Genomic DNA, 13515 nt, shown 5'->3' on the forward strand with positions numbered 1-13515 from the left:
GCTCTCATGGAAGCAATTAATATTTAGGTTGGTACATGGGAAGTCAATTAGACAGGCTGGTGGTGTTTCTTGAGGATTGTCACAACTGCACTCATCTAAGTAAGTATAATGTATCTCAGCACACTTCTGACAAGCTTTGTGAACGATGAAAAAAAATGTTGGAGAGTTTGGAGTTGGATGACTCCTCAGGATCTCCAACACTGATATGCACATAGCCACAGTATTTATATGGTTGGTCTGGTTCAATGGTGATCCCCAGAACTGGAAGACTCAGCAACAGCAATGCATGATTGTCAAGAGTAGGTGGCTGAACTCCCTCTTATTGGTAGTGGCTACTGTCTAATGCATGTGTCATGCAAATGTTACTTACTAAATCAGACAATACCTCAATGTTGTTAGATCTTGTTGCATGCAGGCATGGGCTCCTTCATTTTTCTGAGGAGATATGAGTGGAATTGTACTTTGTGCACTCATCAATGGATAATCTTACTTCCGACCCCATGACGGATGGAAGGTCATTGATGAAGCAGCTGAAGATGATTAGCCCAGGGACCAAGCCTTGAGGAAATCCAGCTAATGAAGAGGTTTCCCCTTGATTTCCATTGACTCCAATTTTACCAGTGCCTTTTGATGCCACAGTCAAGTACTGCAATAACATGAAGCACAATTGTTCTCATCTCACCTCAGAAATTCAGCTCTCTTGCCCAAGTGTGGATCAGGAGCGCAATGAGGTTTGGAGCCAAGTAGCCTTGTAAGACTCAAAATGAGCACTGAATAATCAGTAATTAGTAAGTATATCACAACACCATTGTGTCACCAATGACACCTTCTGATCATTGCGAGAAGATGAATGGAGATACATTTAGATGGATTGGACTTGTCCTGTTTTTGTGGACAGGGCATACCTGGTAATTTTTCACACTGTTGAGTAAATCCCAATGTTTTAACTGAATTGGACAAGTTTTTCTAGTTCTAAAGTGGAAATAAAATCAAAATACGCTAGAAATACTCGCTCCAAAGGGAGTGCTTGACCTGTTGAGCATTTCCAGAATTCTGTTTGTATTTCAGACTTCCAGCATCTGCATTTTTTTTGTCTAGAGGCAATTCTTTAATAGTACAGCTAATAAGCTGTCTGGTCTCTCTCTCTCTCTCTCTCTCTCTCTCACACACACACACACACACACAGGAGCTGATCCCAAAGTCCCTTTAACATACACTGCTGGTTGACAACGGAGGATTTTAACAATCGGGGCCTGCTCTTTTGTCCTGAGGGGACCATCTGACCACCTCAATCCCAGGAGAGAGGCATCTGGCGACTCGGCACCAAGGGCCGTGGTTCATCGGTCTGCCAGGCCTCGCAGATGCTGCCATGAAGCGTCCCACCGGCCTGGGCGCACAGCTGCGAAGCGTATAACCATGATACCTGGAGCGGTTGAGGTCGCCGCTGGGCTGGGGAGGGGTGGGGGAAGATGATCTTCCTCCGCCGTCACCGCTGCTGCTGCTGCTGCTGCTGCTGCTGCCGCCGTCGCCGCCGCCTCCTCCTCCTCTCCTCCGGCTCGCGCGCTCCCTCGCGCTCGACTGCGTCGCCGTCTCGTTCCCGGTTCGGTCACGACGTCATCGCCGCGCGACGGCCCTCGCTGGAGTGGTGCGCGTGCGCCGGCCGTTGTGGGCGGCGCTCTGTTGGCGGCGGGGGAGCCGCCCAGTCGGGCTGCGCTGAGAGTGGGTGAGAAGCCAGACGCTGGACCTGTATTAACGCAAACAAAAAGCGGTTCACGTTGGAAAGACCTAGCAGGTCAGGCAGAGAACCTGAGTCAATGTTTTGGTTGACGAGTTTTTGTCAGGGCCAGCTGAAAGGAAACTTAGAGAAACAGGAAAGAAGACGGAAACAGCCTGTGGAAAAAGTTAATGTTTCAGGTCGAAGAGCCTTGATCAGAACCGGGATGGAGAGAAAACGACTTAGTGGTAGCTGGAGGAATGGCTAGGACAAAGAGGATACCTCTGCTAGGGTAAGACTAGGGAAGCGCAAAGGAATAAGTTGCAGAGGTCGATGACCTCTGAGGAATAGAGCAGGATTTGGCCATCAGGTCAGGCTGTGTTAACGGAGAAAGAAAAACTGAGTCAATGTCATCGATGATATGACCTAGCCTCTGATAGTAGAATTTGATACTGAGTCTGGAAGGCTGCGACGTGTACAGGTGGAAGACAAGGTGCCATTCCCCAAGCTGACATTGTGCCTCACTGTAACAGTGCAGATGTGGCATGTCCTGTGGTTGCATGGTAATGTGCTGAAAGGGGAGTGGTTAGTGAAGATGTAAGAACAGAATAAGGAGGTGTGAAAGGAACAGTCCCTACAAAATGCTGAAAGTGGAGGGGGAAAGTGTCTGATGGTGGAATCTCTGAAGATCCCAGACATTGCGCATGATAATCCATTGAATGTGTAGGCTGGTGGGGTGGAAGGTGAGGACCAGGAGAAGTCTATCCTTAGTCTGTCCAACAAGAGAGGGTGTGTGTACAGAGATGAGAAATATATGAAATGCAGCCAAGGACTCTTAACTAATGTGGATGGGAAGCTGTATTTCAGGAAGAAGGTAGACATCTCAGAATCTCATCATTGGAGCAAATGTGAAGGAGCTGGGAGAATGGGATGAAGAGTAGTTGAGATAGCTGTGGGTGTCTCTAGCTTGTATTGGATGCTTTATGCTAGCCTAAGCTCTGAGATGGAGATACAGAGATCCAGAAAAGGAAAAGACAGGGATAAACCATGTGAAAGTGAGAAGGTGGTGGAATTGGCCCCAAAAATGAATTTTTTGAGTTCTGCACAAGTGCAAGAAGGACACCAATGTAGTAGTCAAATTGAGGGAAGGGGCCCCATCAGGATCGAAACTAAATTTATTCCACATATCCCACAAAAAGACAGTTGTAAATTGGGCCCATACAAATTCCCATGGTACACTTTTGATCAAGAGGATGTGCAATCACTGAAATTGTTGAATGTGAGAATTACTTCACCCAGATGAATAGTGTGTTAGTGGTGGGGAACTGGTTGTGCCAAAGTTCAATGAAGAAGCAGGGAGACCTCAGCCCATCCTGATGCAGAATGGAGGTGAAGAGGGATTGTATGTACATGATGAAGATGAGCTGGTTGGAGGACAAGGGAATTGGAACATTTCAAAGTGGCATAGGATGTTTGGAATGCAAGTGGGAAGGGACAGGACTTGAAAAGAAAGGATAAAGTCAGTGTTGGAAGAAATAGTTCAGTGGGGCAAGGGTGCCAAACTTTGTGACTCCCTGATCCACTCTTCTCTCTCCACCAACAGTTCCCCTTGTGTCACTTCCCTGTGCAGACACAGGAGATTCAAAACTTGTCCTTTTGCCTCTTTCATTCTCAATGTCCAGGGACCAAATCAGTTCTTGCAGGTGAAGTACTAATTCACTTGCATTTCTTCCAATGTAGTGTACTGTATTCATTTGTTCACAATGTGATCTCCTTTACGTTGAGGAAACCAAACAATGATTGGGTGATTGCTTTGTAGAGCAGCTGCATTTAGTCCACATAGGCAATCCTGAGTTGCTTGTTGTCTGTCACTTTAATTCTCCAAACCAGGATTCAGTCTAGTGAACCTTTGTTGCACACCCTCCATGTCAAGTTAAACAAGGGGATCAGAACTGTATACAATATTTTGTGTGTAATCTTACCAAGGTCCTGCCTTTCTGTTTTTCATGCTGAAGTGGATAACTTCACACTTGTGCACACTATGCTGCATCTGCCATGTATTTGCCCCCAATCAATTTGTCTAAATTACCTTGAAATCTCTGTCTTTTGCACAATCCTATCCAGTTTCATGTTGTTGGCAAACAGGAGTTCAGTTCCCTGATCTAAATCATTGAATTGCTCAGCCCTGTTAGATCCGGTTATTTCCAAATCAGCAGGTTCTTTCAGGAGTCCAAGAGTGAGTTGAAAACAACTTGGTGCTTCACAGAGTTTTGTTGGAAAAGTTTAAAACAAAGAAACAGTCACAGAACACATGACACTAGCTTTACTACTAGGAGATGAGCTGAGCCGAGCTGAGACAAAGGAACTAAAATGAGCAAGAGAGAGAGGGGCAAGCAAGATAAGCAAGAGTGAAATAGAGGCAAGAGAGAGGGCAAGAAAAGCAAGAAAGTGATGAACAAGAAACGACACCTTTTATACCTGAGGTAAGAGGTACTCCTTAGATAACAATAGTCCAATCAGAAAACCTATTAGAGATCTGTGGCAAAATCAACCAATGAGAAAACACGTATTCAGCTGATGGATGAACCAATAAGCTAAGAAGCGGTTATATCTTGTACAGCCACTTGGAGTGTATTAAATACTATACATGTTTAAAAAAAACTATTTAAAACAGTGGAATCCAATAGCCCCAAACATTGAGCTTTGTTATACCTAATTATTCATTGTCTGACATCCTGTAAAGAAACCATTTATCCTTGCTCTCTGTTTCCTGTCTATCAACCAATTTTCAATCCATGCAGGTATATTATGTTCAAAGGGAATTTTGCACACATTCCTCTTATGTGGAACCCGAACAAACCAAATACTCCACATCCACTGGTTCTCTCTTACCTATTCTACCAGTTGCATCATCAAAAAGCTCCAGGAGGTATGCTAAAAGTAGTTTCCCTTTCATAAATCCATGTTGACTTTGTCTAATCCCATGGATATTTTCTTAGTGTTCTATTATCACGTCCTTTATAGTAGACTCCAGCATTTTCCTTACTAATGTTAGGCTAACTGGTCTATATTTCAATATTTTCTATTTTCCTCTTCTTTTTACCTAGTAGGGTTGCATTTGCCACTTTTCAATATGAAAGAACAGATCCATAATCTGTAGAATTTTGGAACATGACAATCAATACATCCACTATTTCCATGGCCACCTCCTTTAATACACTGGTATGAGTGAAGATCTTTCCATGTGGATACATAGAATGAGGGAAAAAGGTCTCTGTAGAGGTAAGATTAAAAAAACATCTTTCCAAAGGAGGTTTGGAGTTTTCAAGTTTGGAGTATTCAAGTCTACAGAAAGTGTTCAAATAAGGAAGAACTGTCCATGGTGTCGATAAGCTCAGACTTGTTTCTTGTCAAAATATCTTTTCTATGAAAACTGATGACAAGAACTAATTAAATCAAGCAATTTATGACCTCAAGAATAGACTGGCTGTATGATAAAATCAAAAGTGAGGGGTTCACATCAATCAAATTGTCACAGATGTGAATTTTGCATTTTAACAAGGGTATTTGAAGGGCAGACTTCGGAAACTTGGAAACACATTGTGGACAGGATTGATCACCTGTACAGATGGGACAAACTCCACTGAGTGAATTTTGGAGTGGGTTGTATTTGGATTCAACTAGAGTTAACATAATCCTGTTTAAAGATAAAAGTGGTAATGGTTTAAGGGGGTCGGTAGTGTTTATTTTGTAGTTTTTGCTTTGTATTTTGTAGTTTTTTTTATATATTTACTGTTTTCTTTGCACTTAGTATTTTTATGATATCTCTTGCTTGTTTTGTAGTGTTTGCAGAGTATTTGTAAATACAATAAACTAGTAAAGAATATAGAGTTGTACTGCTCCTTTGTGAGCCATGACAAGTTTTGCCCCAGCTAAGGAAGTTCAGGTCAAATTCACAACTGGTAAGAGAGGGCAGGTGTAAGGGCTCCTTGCCTGAAGCCTTCTGAGACTATGCCAGTTGTATATAAGAGCAGTTGAGCTAGTCTCACTCCTTGACCTCTCTGCACCGCCCTACAAATTCTTTCCTTTCACATACTTGCCTTGCTTCCTCAATTGCCACAAGTGAGTCGGCCTCCACTACTACTCCTGGCAATGTATTCCAAACTCTAACCACCTGCTGTTTTGAAAAATATTTCCTCATGTTATTTTTGAATATTTGCCAAACACCTTCATTCCATTTTGAACCCTCTGCCAATCTTATAATGGAACAGAAAGACATCATTCAGCCCATGGATTCTATGTCAGCATCCATGTGAGCAATCCCATTAGTACCATTCCTTCTCTCCTTATTTCCCTCTATCCCTGTAACTGATTCTCATGGTCAATCATAGAGACAGAGTGCAGAAGCAGGCCCTTTAGCTCGCCGAGTCCACATCAACCATCTATTTCACTAATCCTCCATTAATCCCTTTTTTATTTTCTCACATTCCCATCAACGCCCCCCCCCCCCCCCCCCCCCAATTCTACAACTCACCTATATGCGCTGGGGCAATTTTATGGCGGTCAATTAACCTACCAACCTACATGTCTTTGGGATGTGGGAGGAAACAGGAGCACCACGGGAGCCCATGCCATCACAGGAAGAACATGCAAACTCCACACAGACAGTACCCAGGGTCAGGATTGAACCCGGGTCTTTGGTGCTGCAAGGCATCAGTTGTACTAGCTGCAGCACTTTGCCATCTTCACATGTGCTTGTCAAATTCCTTTCAATTCCTTTTTTTAAACCATTAAGGAGTAATTTACAGTAGCCGGCATACTTTTGGGATGTGGTATGGTACTGGAGAAGTTGGAGGAAACGCAAACAGTCACAAAGAGAATGTGTCACAAGGTCAGGATCCCTGGAGCTGTGAGCCAGCACTAATTGCTGCGCTAGTGTGCTGAACTGATCAGTTCTGATTAAGTGCCATTGAACTGAAAAGTTAATTCTGTTTCTCTCTCCACAGATGTTTCCTTACCTGATGAGTGTTTCCAGCATTTTCTGTTTTCATCTCAATTACATCTGTCTTTGCTGACGTCTGCGGTGTCTTTCTTGGTGAAGACTGCTGTAAGATACTGATTTGGTTCCACAATTATGCCCTTTGTGGCCTCTGATTGGTCCCACTTGTCTTGCGTCTCCCTTCTAATTTAGGTGCCTATACATCATTTTTGGATTTCCTTTTATGTTTGCTGCCATTCTTTTCTCTTGCTCTTTCTGTGCCCTTTTTCTTAACTTTCTTTTTGAACTTACTGTAATTAGCCTGATTCTCATTTGTAATCTGGCATCTTCCATATGCTTTTTTTAAAATTCCCTATCTTTTGGTTATCTAGGGAGCTGAGGCTTTACTTTCCCTACATCTCCCACAGAACTGTACTTAGAATACAGCTGAACCATCTCTACTTTAAGTTGTTCAATCACAGTTTTGGCTGCCAAGTTTTAATTCCAATTACTGGGGGCAGATCTGTTCTCATCCCATCAATATTTCTATATTAAGAGTTATCCTTTTCCATAGTTGTTCTAAACCTTGTGATGATTGCTGTTTCATAGATGTTTCCACTGACTCTTGCTCCATTCAGCCTGGCTGATTTCCAAGAGATAAATGCAGCAATATCGCCTTCCTCACTGGGCCTGAAACCCAGAAAGTTCTCTTGAAGGCACTTAAGAGATATTCCCCCTCCCCACCTTTGACCTTTGTTATTGTTAGCCTGGTGTATATTTATATAGTTGAAGTCCCTTGTTATCACTACCCTGTGGCTTTTGTACATCTGTGCAAAATTGCTTTGGAATATTCTTCCCACATTTGGCGAACTATAAAATAATCCCCGCAGTATAAGCTATTGTTCCTTATTTCTATACAGATCTGTCTTTGATTGTCCTGGTTGTCCATCCTCTCCAGTGCTGTCATACTTTCCTTAATTATATTGACTCTCCTACTCCTTTCTTCCCTTCTCCATTTTTCCTGGAATATTTAGAATGCACTTCAGCCCTTTTTGGCTTAGTCTCTGTTATTGCTATAATATTGTAATTCCACATGGTTATTTGTGCCTGTAACTCACCAACTTTATATGCCTTTTGCATTTACATAATGCAGTGTAAGCCATCATACACCCTGTACTTTCTTTCAGTCTGCTTCTCTATAAAAATCTTCTGTTACAATTTATCTCTCCCTCTCACTTTTAATACTACCTTCCTGTGCCCAGCCCTTGCAAAACTAGATTAAACTTTTCCCCACAGTACTAGGAAATCTTTCCTTGGGAATGTTGATCCCTAATCTGTTGAGATGTAATCTGACTGACCTATACCAGTCTCACCTACCCCAGAATTAAACCCAATGCCCCAAACATTTAAAGCCTTTTCACCTGCACTACCTCTCCAGCTATCCCTGCAATCCTTTTATTTCTTTATTTAATGTAGCACTGGAGTAATTGAGAGATTGTTAACTTTGAGGTTCTGGTTCTTAATCTCTTTCCCTAATACTTAAAATCTGCAGGATCTCATCCCTTTCCTTTTGTCTATGTCATTGGTCCTGGTGTTGATCACAATATTTGCTGTGCACCCTCCCTCTCGAAAATGATTTGCAACCACTGAGACATCCTTAATCTTGGCACCAGCGAGGCATCATGCCATCTTAGAATCACTCTGCAACAAAAATGCCTGACTGTTATAATATCCCCTATAATTATTACCCTTTTGGCCTTTCCCCATCCTCCCTGTACAGCTGAGCCACAATATGGTCTTGGGTCCATCCACACTCATCCGGGAAACTTCTCCCCCAACAGTAACCAACTGAATACTGGTTAAAGCAAGATACACTTGTGGGTCTCCTGAATTACCTGCCTGCTCACGTTTGTCTCTATGGCAGTTACCCATTCCCTCTAATCCTGCATTGTCATGAGCAACAGTGTGACTGACCACCTCCTCCTGAAACATGCTGTCCACAAAACACAGCCTCGCAGATGTGCTGTGGTGATGTCAGTTGTTACTTGACCCAGAGCACAGGAGTCTCCAGCTAACAACACTTCTTGCACCAATGGTTTTTCAGGGCATGGAAGAGCAGCCAGGATTTTCCACTTTGTTGTTGTTGAACATTCCACATTCTGAGGTGCCCTGCCATGCCTCGATTTATTAAATAACTCAACTGAGAAAGAAGAATCTTAACATATTACTACTATTAGATAACTTGCTGTTTTGCATAACCTGAAGGAGCTTCTTTAATTCCATGTTTCTTTGCTTAAACCAAATACTTGTTTAGGCTCATTGGGCCTCTTATCTTTTAAACTTGCCAGGATCTTTAGTACAGTATTTTGCAATTTATGCCTGCCTACGAGCAAAGATAGATTTCTAGGGGATGGCGTTTTTATTCTAGGCATTTTTAAATAAACCACAGTGCTCCATTTCACATAATATGCAAATGATAGATTTGTCTGAAAATCTAATGTGCTTTAAGCATAATCTTGAACAGCCTAAATTGTTGTATGAATCATGAGCACCTAGTTTTTCTCCATGTGTTTAATGAGGCCTTTCACCCATCTCTGACAATTATCCAATGATTGACTGGTAGCCATGACCACTTTTGTTTTGAGGAAGGGAAGCAAGGTCTCTGTGATCGAGTTTAATTTTGGATAAGGTAGCCATCAATTGAAATTCTTAACCCTCTGTGATCAACTGAATAATATTTTGACCTTGGGAAGAATGCAGAATCCCAAGGTGAGTGATCAACCACTCTGACCCATCATTTGAATCTGGAAGAAAAGTTTATCATGTGAGTTGGGGGAGAGAAGTTTGCAATGGGTGGCGGAAGACTTCCCACTCTGTTCTGTTTAACTCTGTAAGTAGCACCTTAGTAGCAAGAGTGGTTCCAACTGGATAATCAACAAAATGCTTACCAGTCATGTATTGCAGCAAGAATTACAGTGAAATTGCAGCAATATATCCTGATGTACCCAGTCCATAAATGATGGTGCCAGTCTGCTCATGTGGACTCAAATAAATGGAGTATTTCCAAATGGTAAAACTATCCATGTGGATTTTGAAATTACCTGGTTTGGAGAACTATAAATGTGAACGAATTGAGCTACACATGCATGAACACTGCATCCCCCACCAATCTCAGCAAGAATCCTTTGCTTACTTGAACTTTTCCCATTTTTGTTGCATTCAAGGGAATAAGAATATTTTCAAGGGTAAAATTGAAAAATTTACTCAACACACTTCCAATTGTTACATTGTTATAAATTATTCTAACGGTTGGGAATTATTATAAACTAGCTGCTATACCTGACATTGCTCAGGTTATTATGTTGACAATCATGATGTTTGCATTTATTTCCATGCAGTCAGGTTTTATAGCACTCTTCAAAAATGAAATAAAATCTAACAAATATATAATTATTCCATGAATGATATAATTACAGGGTTAAAGTTATTAAGTTTAACTAAAGTTACCAATAAAAACATACTGAAAGTAAATATAAAAATTACATTTAATATAGGACTCTTTAAGTAAATATGTACCTATGCACAATGTGTAAATTTACTTGATTTCAATGTTAAAGTGCTTCAGAATAAACTATATTTCTTCCTTTTCAGTCTGGTATAAAAATGTCGAGATTATTTTTAACTCCAACTCTGGACAATCCCCAATATATAGCTGACCCTGGGAAAAGCACTGAGTTTCGAGATTAAGGTCAATAACTTTTTAGTGATTGTGCTTGTGCCTTGTTAATGCTCATAGCAAAACTAAGTTGAACAGGGAACTGAAGTCTCTTGAATTGAAAATATAGATCAAATGGGATAATTGATATCTGAACGATGAAGACGTTTTCCCCAATAGCATTACCAGTCATTACTGCAGCCTCAATTACATGTGGTAGTAATTTTTGAACTAATAGTCTTGTGCAGTTGCATGTATTGGTGGATCCAAATTCCTGATTTAGCATGATTGGAGCATCTTTTAGTTCAAGATTATATGATGTCATCCCAGATTATGTGGCTATTACTGAGACGTGGCTGACGTCAGGGCAGGAGTGGATATTGAATATTCCTGGTTTTCGGTGTTTTAAGAGGGATAGGGAAGGGGGGGAGAAGAGGAGGAGGGGTGGCAATACTGGTAAGGGGCACTGTTACAGCTGTGGAAAGGATGGATGTTGTAGAAGGATCATCTCTAGAGACTGTATGGGTGGAAGTAAGGAACAAGAGAGGAGCAGTTACTCTACTAGGAGTATTCTGTAGGCACCCCGGTAGCGGTAGAGATATAGAGGAGCAGATTGGCAGGCAGTGTTTGGAGAGAAGCAAAAATAACAGGGTTGTTATAATGGGAGACTTCAACTTCCCAAATATAGACTGGAACCTGCTTAGTGCCAAAGGTTTAGATGGGACAGAATTTGTTAAATGTGTCCAGGAGGGATTCCTGACACAGTATGTTGACAGGCCAACTAGAGGGAATGCCATGCTAGATCTAGTTTTAGGAAATGAACCGGGACAGGTGAAGGATTTATTGGTGGGTGAGCATTTGGGGGACAGTGACCATTGCTCCATAACCTTTAAAATTGTCATGGACAGGGACAGGTGCAGAGAGGACAAGAAGATATTTAATTGGGGAAGGGTGAACTATGAGGCTATAAGGAGAGAACTTGGGAGTGTAAATTGGGATATCCTTTTTGAAGGGAAATGTACCATGGAGATGTGGTCGATGTTCAGGGATCTTTTGCAGGATGTTAGGGATAAATATGTCCTGGTGAGGCAGAGAAGGAATGGCAGGGTGAAGGAGCCGTGGGTGACGAGAGAGGTTGAACGACTAGTTAGGGAGAAGAAGGTAACATATGTGAGGTATAAGCAGCAAGGTTCAGACAGGGCCTGTGAGGAATATAGAGTAGCGAGGAAGGAACTTAGGAAAGGGCTGAGGAGAGCTAGAAGGGGACATGAAAAGGCATTGGCTAGTAAGGTTAAGGAAAATCCCAAGGCCTTTTTCACCTACATGAAGGGTAGGAGGATAGCTAGGGTAAAGGTAGGTCTGATTAAAGACAAAGGTGGGAGAATGTGCCTGGAGGCGGCGGAAATGGGAGAGGTTCTCAATGAATACTTCTCTTCAGTATTCACCAAGGAGAGGGGTCTTGATGACGCGGAAGGGAGTGCTGGTAAGGGTAATGTTCTCGAGGTTGTAGATATGAAGAGAGAGGACGTGTTGAAGTTGTTAAATAATATCAAGACGGATAAATCTCCAGGGCCTGACAGGATTTTCCCCAGGCTGCTTCGAGAGGCGAGGGAGGAGATTGCTGAACCACTGGTAAGGATCTTTGAGTCCTCGTTGTCCACGGGGATGGTGCTGGAGGATTGGAGGGTGGCGAATGTTGTCCCCTTGTTCAAAAAAGGTAGTAGGGATAGTCCAGGGAATTACAGACCGGTGAGCCTTATGTCTGTGGTGGGTAAACTGTTAGAAAGGATTCTAAGGGATAGGATCTATGAACACCTGGAGAATAATGGACTGATTAAGGACAGCCAGCATGGATTTGTGAAGGGAGAATCTTGCCTCACAAGCCTGATAGAGTTCTTTGCGGTGGATGTGGTCTATATAGATTTTAGTAAGGCATTTGATAAGGTACCTCATGGTAGGCTTCTTCAGAAGGTCAGAGGCCAAGGGATCCAGGGAAGCTTGGCTGTGTGGATTAGGAATTGGCTTGCCTGTAGAAAGCAGAGGGTTGTGGTAGAAGGAGTGCCCTCGGATTGGAGGGCAGTGACTAGTGGTGTCCCGCAGGGATCGGTTCTGGGACCTCTACTTTTTGTGATATTTATAGATGACTTAGATGAGGGGGTGGAGGGCTGGGTTAGTAAGTTTGCGGACGACACTAAGATCGGCGGTGTTGTGGATAGTGTGGAGGGCTGTCGGAACTTACAGAGGGACATTGATAGGATGCAGAGCTGGGCTGACAAGTGGCAGATGGAGTTCAATCCGGAGAAGTGTGAGGTGGTACACTTTGGAAGGACAAACTCCAGGGCAGAGTACAGGGTAAATGGCAAGGTACTTGGCAGTGAAGAGGAGCAGAGGGATCTGGGGGTTCATATTCACAGTTCACTGAAAGTTGCCTCACAGGTGGATAGAGCAGTTAAGAAGGCCAATGGGATGTTAGCTTTCATAAGTCATGGGATTGAGTTCAAGAGCCGCGAAGTGATGATGCAGCTTTACAAAACTCTAGTTAGGCCACACTTAGAGTACTGTGTTCAGTTTTGGTCGCCACATTATAGGAAGGATGTGGAGGCGTTGGAGAGGGTGCAGAGGAGATTTACCAGGATGCTGCCTGGATTAGAGTGTATGGAATATGAGGAGAGGCTTAAGGTGCTAGGGCTTTATTCACTGGAAAGGAGGAGGATGAGGGGAGACATGATAGAGGTATATAAAATATTGAGAGGAATAGATAGAGTAGACAGCCAGCGCCTCCTTCCCAGGGCACCAATGCTCAAGACGAGAGGGCATGGCTTTAAGGTTATGGGTGGGAGGTTCAGGGGAGATGTCAGGGGGAGGTTTTTCACCCAGAGAGTGGTTGGTGCATGGAATGCACTACCTGGGGTGGTGGTGGAGGCAGATACATTGGACAGGTTCAAGAGTTTGTTGGATAGGCACATGGAGGAATGTGAGATGGAGGGATATGCGGGAGGAAAGGTTTAGATAGTGTGAGGGTGGTTTGATGGACGGCACAACATGGTGGGCCGAAGGGCCTGTTTTGTGCTGTATGGTTCTATGGTTCAGGTGGTGACAGAGTTTAAA

General features: G+C 42.9%; 1 protein-coding gene across 6 annotated transcripts in view; it reads right to left on the reverse strand.

Moving 5' to 3' along the window:
- Positions 1 to 1595, reverse strand: part of zc3h13 (zinc finger CCCH-type containing 13) — a 93479-nt gene extending 91884 nt beyond the window's left edge. For all 6 annotated transcript variants that reach the window (XM_052014731.1, XM_052014730.1, XM_052014727.1 and 3 more), the window contains exon 1: positions 1424 to 1595. The gene's annotated coding sequence lies outside the window, so the exon portion shown is untranslated. The remainder of the gene's footprint in view (positions 1 to 1423) is intronic.
- Positions 1596 to 13515: the final 11920 nt, after the last annotated feature.

The sequence above is a fragment of the Pristis pectinata genome, chromosome 4 (genome assembly GCF_009764475.1).
Source record: "Pristis pectinata isolate sPriPec2 chromosome 4, sPriPec2.1.pri, whole genome shotgun sequence".
NCBI lineage: Eukaryota > Metazoa > Chordata > Chondrichthyes > Rhinopristiformes > Pristidae > Pristis > Pristis pectinata.